Source organism: Botryllus schlosseri, chromosome 3, assembly GCF_051294905.1.
Source record: "Botryllus schlosseri isolate E-star chromosome 3, Bs_hap1, whole genome shotgun sequence".
NCBI lineage: Eukaryota > Metazoa > Chordata > Ascidiacea > Stolidobranchia > Styelidae > Botryllus > Botryllus schlosseri.
Genome location: NC_137238.1, coordinates 5,418,917 through 5,429,120, shown reverse-complemented (window position 1 = coordinate 5,429,120; position 10,204 = coordinate 5,418,917).

Here is a 10,204-nt window from a genome sequence, read left to right as displayed (position 1 = left end):
GTCAGTTCAATTTTAATTTTAAAGTTCAATATTATTTTACATATACCATGATTCTATGTGATCCCCAAACGTACCGATAGTTTATGAATGCGAAATTGATGATAAATTATCAAGTATAAATTTTCTTGAAAGTAAGCCGCATTGGCGAAGTGTTACATATAAACGGAGAAATATGCAGAAGCGTTGCGACGATAATGGCCCAATGCGTTTATATGCCCAAAAAGTGTGTCTGTACGCAGAATAAAGTGTTATGAAGTGTTCAATACGACCTTGCGGATTTAGAGTGTGTTTCCATGATTGCATTGGTTTATTTCAATTAATGTGAAACTAATTGTTCGTACTTTTAGACCCCAAATTCTCCGTTAATATACTCCCGTCACGCTACCTCGGGCTATTTTCTGCAAAATGTTTCGAACTAGGTATTTTATCCCGCAGCGCACAGCGTGTAGAAATAGAAAAAAGAGGCACTGTATCACTTTTGAGAGTGAGAGCCCTTTCTACATTAAAGATCCCTTGAAGCTTTTTAGTCAAAATGATCAACTAAATATATTTGTATTAGAGAGCTACAAAATTAAATTATCTGAATAGTTCTTCGTAGTATCATAGAGGGTGATCCTACTGTTTAGTGCTGTCACCCGCTACATCACATGAACGTTATATAATATGGGCTGCTTTGTTTGGAATACATGCATGTTAAATGCAAAATCAAGGTGCAGTACTAAACTCAATATGATCAAAGATCTCTATCACTATCTATGTTGATTTACTGGTCACAGAAGGCAATAAAACAAAACTCAGTACAATTAACGCCCCCGTATTGCCAGTCGCAGCGGTAAATTCGGGATGCGTTCACCGGGCCTGAACCAGTCGGTATAAGCCAGAGCCTGTAACTGATTGTTGTTATAACAACCTGGTGGTATAGAGTTAATTAGTCGAGTGGTGCTCTGGCGCCATTCATGCTCATCAACGTTGAACTATGCGCGGTTTTATGGCAACATATTAAAATTTTACATATAATTCGCGCGATCAATCGAAAGTCGTTTCCGCGAGTTCCATTCTTGAGTCGAGAGATCATTAACCAGGTCTACAAATCAGATAACTGAGATTCTTGTAGGTCAGTAACATTATAGACGCCCATTCGACAATATACAACTACCAATAAAGCCTTCGATGCAGTGCGGTGGTTATAGCGAGATGGTGATCAATTCAAATTCAACAATGGGACCCGCGCACAATTATGTAGCCCGATTTTCGTTGAATGTTGACAACACCCACAAATCGAAAGAGCTCCTATCCCTCCACATCTATGATATAGTTCTCGTTCCAATGGGTACGAATAACTTGCGATGCCATAGGAGTTTACCATAGGACAGGGGTTCCGAAACTTTTTATGGTCGAGACCCCAAACTTCGATTTGATCAGATCACTGGTCACCACAAAAATTCCGGTTATGACTTTGCGAAATGATTTAGAATAATTTGTGGTTGCTGATTTCTAATCTGCAATTATTTTTTGTCCAACACGTCAAGATTTTGAGTTATGTGGCATATCGCGAAAAAATTTGAAACTTTTGATCAAGAAATATAAAAACACCATAGATTCTACTACACAATTACTTCATAATTCATGCCATATCTTGAAGTTTGTAAGAAACTAGACGAATTCCCAAATATAATATAGGCATGTAGGTTTGTCATGTCCATATACCCACCGGAATTAGATATCAAATTATTTATAAGATATTGCCAACAAATTTGCTCTTCAATGATTTTCAGTAGTATAAGGCTTCTGGAATACCTTTTTCTAGACTCCAGCAATACGTCTGTCATCATGTTACAGTCCCATCACTATTGGTATCGCACTCCCTTATTTTTATTGTACTGGCTGGAACGCTCCACCCGCTATTCACTGACACTGCTGAGGTTTTGGTAATCTATCGACATGGCTATGCAAAAATTGAAACCAAATGATCAAATTGCAACCCAGAGCTGACAAGCTGGTGAGTAACTATTTCAACAGACTTTCGTAATTAATCTTTCAAAGCTGTAGCTTCCTTTGTAGACATACATAGATGATATAAAATTTGTGTTTAGCAACAGTCGAATTAGAGGTCCATTGGATATTTCAGCTTTTTATTTTCTTCAGCTACGCCAGGTAACATCAAAGTTAAAGCACATGTACTTGAAGCATTCTCCAGGAAGAGAGATAACATATTACTGTTTCTGCGCGGCAGTCTGAATCTTGCGCTGCCGATTATAGGCGCAGATTATAGGCGCAGAAGCATCTGTCTATGGGGTTATCTACGGATGCTAATCGTTGTAATTCATACACGTGATCCATGACTTTAATAACACAATAGCACGCCCGACCTTATGATAGCTGACACTTAGCGTTAGCACAACAACAGCAACATACGGCCGACGAACGTAACAGAATCAAGGGTAACGGAAGCAAGAGACCAAAGTAAGTTAAGTAAGATTTACAATTAATTTTGCGCCAACGTAAATAACCAACAAATCGTGATTCGCAGACGCTTTATATAGCGTTAAGAACAGCCTATCCGAAAAGGCTTGATTACAAATGATGACTAAATCAAGATTAAGAAATGAAATGCGTAAGCGCAAACACTCCCCCATTTGACTGATCCCAGTCAACAGAATTGTCAATGTAATACAGGTTCAAAATGAGTCGACTACTCGAATCACCATTCACATTGTCGAAGTAAAATTGTACAATGACCAATATACTAGAAGCTACTGAAACTCCGATCCAAAAGACGTTCTATATATCACCCTAAAAGCAGAAAGGTGTTCACCAACTCTACAACCGACAGGAATGAATCACGTTTTAAATGGTAGGGTGGCGTTCGACAGCTCTACAGGCGAGGAGAGTAAATCATTTGGAATAATAGGGAAACGTTAAGCAACTCTAAACAAAGTGATAAGAATAGATCACTTTGAATTGGTACAGAGGCGTTCAGCATCTCTACAAGCGACGAGAATAAATCACTATGAATGAGCGCAGACAATCGAACGCAGTTCAACTTGGACAGCTTCACTTGGGCGCGTGATGATGACTCTCGATGTCGTATGAATCGTATAACAATCTGGAAGTTCGTCACCATTGGAGAAGTCGAACTAATCTTATAGGCGTCCCCGCAACGTGCAATAGCTCGAAATGAATATTTCGGAATTATACCAATATTTCCGGCATTGCTCGGTAGAAATTCTTCAAATAGCCGAATTCTCCTTTCGATGCGAGGTGCCTGATACAAGTCTAACGGACGGTGCGGGTCAATACCATGAGGGAACGGTAGCGAGGGCGAAACTGAACGGACTGCGCAAAGGAATGAATATCTGCAAAGAAATTGTTTCGTCTCGACCCTCTGCTGCCTTGAATGCCAATCCGCTTCATCGTCAGGTGCAGTTCTCGATCATCTCCAAGAGGCCGTTTCAATCTTCCGCATCCAACGTTTGTGCATCTCTGTCGGCAACTGTGACTCAAGCAACTAAGTGAATATCGTCCCAGGTGATATCATCTGGAGAGAGAAGAATATACTCTCCATGCAGTTGCGCTGCCATCTTTGATGATGATTCTGAATGTGGCAGCCATGCAATCGATGCGAATTTCAGACGAACGGAGAATGCTGTAGACAAGATGGGTGCCTTTATTTTGCACATGCAAGCTAATGAAAAGCTAATGCAGCTAATTAAGCTAAGGAAAAGCTAATTAAGCTAATGAAAGGCTAAGTAAGCTAATGAAAAGCTAAGTAAGCTAATGAAAAGCTAATGAAAAGCTAATTAAGCTAATGAAAAGCTAAGTAAGCTAATGAAAAGCTAATGAAAAGCTAATCAAGCTAATGAAAAAGTAAGCTAATGAAAAGTAAGCTAATGAAAAGCTAATGAAGCTAATTAAGCTAATGAAAAGCTAAGTAAGCTAATGAAAAGCTAATTAAGCTAATGAAAAAGTAAGCTAATGAAAAGTAAGCTAATGAAAAGCTAATGAAGCTAATTAAGCTAATGAAAAGCTAAGTAAGCTAATGAAAAGCTAATGAAAAGCTAAGTAATCTAATGAAAAGCTAATGAAAAGCTAAGTAAGCTAATGAAAAGCTAATTAAGGTAATGAGAAGTAAGCTAATCAAAAGCTAATGAAAACCCAATGAAACAAGGCAATGAAAAACTAATGAAGCTAATGTAACAAGGAAGCTAATTGAACACCACGCATCGAAAAACTTCGCTGATTGCAATTGCGAAATGTGTGCGTTTGTTGATTGACGCTGAATTGGTATCTTTGAAATAATAATTATTAACCGACATCAATGCCAGCCTCGTTTATAAATAAACTATGCTGCGAGTACTATCTCGCGATATTATTGAAAATACTTGTGATATACTCATTTTCGACTATGAAAATGTTGCTACTTTATCGTTCCCAATGACTATGAAAATTATTATATTTGGAACCACTACACATCGCCGATTTTGGGTTGAACATTGTGCCAATGAAAACGTAGCTTTCTCTTTACAAAATATATTGACCCTACATTAAATTACAAAATTACATTACAAAATTAATGTTAGAGACAGTTAGTCACACTTATCAGTGGTCACACCAACGTAGTAGGTTGGTATTAATGGTGTTTCTATTACTATGGGATGGTCATTGGTCATTTTACACCAGGCTGGTATTCGTTATTACGGTTCCTGATCCACCGACTAGTATGGGTCGGGGCCTTTGCAAGACACCGTCTACGCGGATCGTACGAGCAGTACAAGCCCACACCCTACATAAACCAGAAACACTTGGGTAGGAATACTGGAACCGACTTGGGCCTGATTCGAACTCCCAACCAATTCGTTTTGCAGCTGCGGAGCTGTGAATATATTCAAGCGAACTAAAGCGGAACTAGTCAAGTATATTCCGCGCTAAGCATTATTCTTGTCGGATATTATAATAAAAGATCACGAGCGTCAATGCGTTACGACTCGCTAGTCGATAGGCTATACCTTGCCCTCCCTGTGAAATATTATAAAGCAGAAATGATACGTGAATATCCCAATTCAGCGCAGCAAATATATGCAATTACAAAGTAGTACATATCCGGACGTTTTAAACGTTAGTTTACTCATTGCTCAGGATGACAATGGTGCCGATGTCTCACTAGTACGTCATTTAGGTTTCGCAAAGGTAACGAAAAAGAAGTCTTCCCAATTTTGAAATTATGCGCAGAATGATTCAGTTCTAAAGAAAACGATCAATAATCTAAATTATAATCTGTCGATCATGATGTGAAGTTTATTTGTAAAATAAAAATTACTGTCAAGCCCGCAACCAATATCCACGCGAATTCGGTTTACCAGACATATCGCGTGCCCAAACGGGTTAATCCAGTTTTGTATGATGCGTTGATTGATAGCAGGCATGCTGGAGCTTGTGTGACAATGCTGTTTTCAAATCCTCCTTGCCTTCCTAACTAATTACCATCAAGAAATGAACTCCCTTTGAAATGTCGTTGATGTTCATGTTCGTTCACGCTATCAAATTCAGTTTGCAAACATAACCGGCCACATTATCATGTTAGACGTGCTGGCACTTTAGCACCGAGTAGGCAGAAAAACTTCGTCAGAGATCACGGCTGTATGTAGTGCCGAGATAACGTAGTGGTATAATCCACAGCTGCAACACCAATGGGTTGTGGGTTCGAGTCCGACCGAGGTCGACTCCAGAATTCCTACCTAGGTGCCATTTCATCCGTGTAAGCGGTGTCTTATAAAAGCCAAGAATGCGAGCCGTTGTACAAGTCGGCCGCTACGGAATAGAAATGTAGAAAATTGCCTGGTGTAAATGACCATGACCATGACCATATTAGTCGAGACACACCATGAACACCTCAAAACAAACCTGTCGGTGCCGTCAAATCTTCCGGTTTGCAGGGTGCAGTTAGGTCTGAATTGGCACTATTGCAATCATAATTCAAAAATCCCTATTGAGAATCGAATATCCAGATTCTAAACTTGGATTTAAAATTTCGGATTTGATACATCCAGAATCATATGAGCAAAATACTAACCTGGACTTACTTCCTTGCTTCATTGGCTTCATTTTTACATTCGCTGGTTTCATTAGCTTTTCATTAGCTTAATTAGCTTTTCATTAGCTTACTTTTCATTAGCTTACTTTTTCATCAGCGTAATTAGCTTTTCATTAGCTTACTTTTTCATTAGCTTACTTAGCTTTTCATTAGCTTTTCATTAGCTTACTTAGCTTTTCATTAGCTTAATTAGCTTCATTAGCTTTTCATTAGCTTACTTTTCATTAGCTTACTTTTTCATTAGCTTAATTAGCTTTTCATTAGCTTACTTAGCTTTTCATTAGCTTAATTAGCCTTTCATTAGCTTAATTAGCTTTTCCTTAGCTTAATTAGCTGCATTAGCTTTTCATTAGCTTGCATGTACAAAATAAAGGCACCCGACAAGATCAACGCGTTGTCGGAATACGGACTGAACTGGCGGAATGAAACCGAGCTCTTGATTGGCGAGACGGTGAACATAGATAGATAGATAGATAATTATATTTGTGTGTAGCGATTTACGCTTTATACACAGTACGACTAGGATGATGTAAGCATTTGGCACATTCATAATATGCGACCGGTTTTCCCGACAAATTCGTAGATTTCGGCATCTAGCAATGGTTCGGATAAAATGTCCTTAATAGTGAAAGGAATATGGATGCATGCGGCCTCTTCTATTGGTTTACGTCTGTAGTGCCCGTATTGGGGGCAGTGTAACAAGAATGGGACAACGTTTCTTGGCAGCCACAGCTGTCGCATAGTCCCGTACTGTGTAGATTGAGACGATGAAGGTGTCCATTTAACCGGCAATGACCCCGGCCGAAGCAAAGTCCGCATTGTCCACAACATACATTGAAGAATGGAGACAAATTTATTCCACCTCAGACTCTGCCCAGCAATACAAGACACTCTTCGAAGCCTCGTCCGTATATCCTCCGTCAGAAAGACGCGAAGTTGACACAATCCTTTTCCGCCTAAGAACCGGTGAACATAGACTGTAGCAACACCGCAATCGTCCGCTTCGTCCAAGACACGCTTCGTCCAACACCCTCTTCAATGTAGAGAACATTCGACGGAAATCTTCCACCGGCGAATTGATTGCAAATTGCAAATTGCAAATTAATTGTAAATTGTTTCTGCGCGGCAGTCTGAATCTTGCGCTGCCGATTATAGGCGCAGAAGCCTGTCTATCCATATCTATGGATGCTAATCGTTGTAATTCGTGCACGTGATCCATGACTTTAATAACACAATAGCACGCCCGACTTGATGATGATAGCTGACACTTAGCGCAGCAACAGCAACATACGGCCGACGAACGTAACAGAATCAAGAGTAACGTAAGCAAGGGACCGAAGTAAGTTGAGTAAGATTTACAATTAATTTTGCGTTAACGTAAATAACCAACAAATCGTGATTCGCAGACGCTTTATATAGCGGTAAAAACAGCCTACCCGAAAAGGCTTGATTACAAATGATAACTAAATCAAGATTAACGAATGAAATGCGTAAGCGCAAACAATTACTTGATAAGCCCAAGTTTGATATGCAAATGCTGAGGAAAGATCTTTTCTGGTGATAGCAGTTGCTCATGGATGATAACTTATTGTCGGGGCCGTGATGGGGTGAAAATATTTCTTGAGTGTCACATATTTCTGTAGTCCGATGTTGCTGTTTGGCTCTTGAATCCCAATAGCGAATATGGCAGCGATACTTTGTGTATCCAGATTGTTGACCAAGTAAAAAGTCAATCATTTCGAAGTCGACAACGATTGACCAACCATATTCCTCATATTTTTATCTGTTCATACGCTAGCTGTTTTCGTATTCCTATTTTAGGGTAACTGAGCGTTCTATGGAATGTGCCAGGTTGATTGCCATTATGAAGTTATCGACTCCTTTATCTGCGTATTGAGCTATTCATGAATAGCATCCATTCCTTACAGTTGTATTCAGGCAACATCACTCGTAAGAGAATATTTGGTATATCATCGCAATATGCCAGACCTTCCCCTGAAATAAAATATCTTTATAATATATATGTTACGCGGTTTTTCTTGGAATTTCGAGCCAAAAAATTCTGCATATTGACTAGGCAAATCCAGGTGATTTACCCCGAGAAGATTAAGAAACAAATTGTTTGAATTGATGTCTCAGGCTTTAAAGCAGTGGTTCCCAACCGGGGCGGGGAATTTTGAAATTTTTGGGGGGGAATCTGGCTTTGGCGTTGTATCGGAAGATACACTGGGTTCACAATGTGTGGTGAGATAGCGTAGTGGTAAACTCCCCAGCTGCAACACCAACGGGTTCCGGGTTCGAGTCCGACCGAGGTCGACTCAAGAATCCCTACCTACGTGTCTGGGGTTTATCTAGGCTCCTCCTTGCCATCTCATCCGTGTTAGCGGTGTCTTATAAAAGCCTAGAAGTGATCCGTGCTATAAGTCGGCCGCTACGGAATAAAAAATGGAGGAAGTTGGCCTGGTGTAAATGACCATAGTATTCAACACACACCATGAACACCTCAAAACAAATAAACTGGGCTCACAAGGTTTTTAGATTTTTGTGGTAGAACTGTTATGTAGAAACTAATTCTTTAAAAGTGCATGTTTCTTTGGCGGATTTTCAGCAGGGTGTATGTTTAAATGCCTTCCCTAGGTGTTACACCCCCTGATAAAGTGAGGAACGCGAGACGATTTCGTTGGGCCCGCGACAGCCTCCCGAGCAAATTGCTACCAAGCAGGAAAAAGTCAAGCTGAATTCAGCACAAGGTCACTGGGGAAATTGTTTACCTTTTTAAGTCAACATATGAGCTAATGTGGAAAAATATAAAATTCATCGATTCGACTCAAGGCCATAGCAAGCGCACTTGGTGATATATTTTTTGTCAGCGGCTACCCGACCGGTAAAAATAGGTCAAATTTAGCTGTACTTTACCACAGTGTAATGCGGTCCGCATTCGACATAGTTCGGACATATCTGAATATGATTGTCCCAATATTTGCTCAGTCAACAAATGGTCGTGCGTCAAAACGCACCTTTTTAGTCACAGGTAAATTTTTCATATAAGGGGAATTTCAGCTCAAATATCGACCAAGGGGGCCACGAGACGAAAAAGGTTGGGAACCCCTTATTTAAAGTCTGAATCTTAACGTTCGCCATGTGATAACTCTGATAGAGATGTTGTAAAATTTTTCCATCAATTTGAGGAAGATGAGTAAAAACAGAAATAGGAACTTGGTCGCAACGCAGAATCCAAGATTTGAATAAGATGTTTTCGACACTTCTGTAACCTGTGACATTCACCAGACAGAAATAGAAATCATGCAAGTGACTTCTTCATTTCCTCCATATCATCCGTATTCCTAATGGTAGCCACACCATTTTGCCTGCCTTCGGTTAAACATCTATATCTATCAACACAGGTCCTGCACACGTTATGACTGACCCACATTCGGTCCTGGTGTGTATACTCTAATGTGAATGAGTTCATTCATTACTTTTTACTAAATCAATGCGGTAAAAGCGAAAATTCGTGAATTATAGAAATTGTAATCACTAAAAAACCTGTCGGGTTAGAGCAGATCTGAGTTCATATTCGAATTCAAGAACCCAAAATTTAGGGATGGTGTGAACCTCTGAAAGGTACAGGTTCGTGTCAACGCGAACCTTTTTGAAAGGTTCTGTGTGAACGCGAACGTGACCATCATAACGTCACGTGACGTCATATTGCTAATTCCAACCCTACATTTCAGTGAAGTGATATATATTAATTTGCACGATACCTAGCGACGACTCGGGCCACATAATGCCCCAATGCTGAAGTACATAGGCTACTGACTTTTTAAACGTCGTTAAATGTATCAACTGGGGCGATCAAATGATATAATAATCTCATAAAATCAATATCTTCCGTCGCTTTGCCATCAATTTCGGGGAGGAGTTGCAAGGGAATATAAGCTTACGATTCAACGGTCTAGGCCAGGCCTGAAAATGTATTCGGCGTCTGAGTGTTCCCAGCAGAGCAGAGATTTACCAAATATTCTCAAACAGAAACCTGGATATTTCGAGCAAACTTTTGTAACAAAGCATGAAAGATTTTTGAGTTTGTCAAGGTTCATTCTCGTTTAGTGT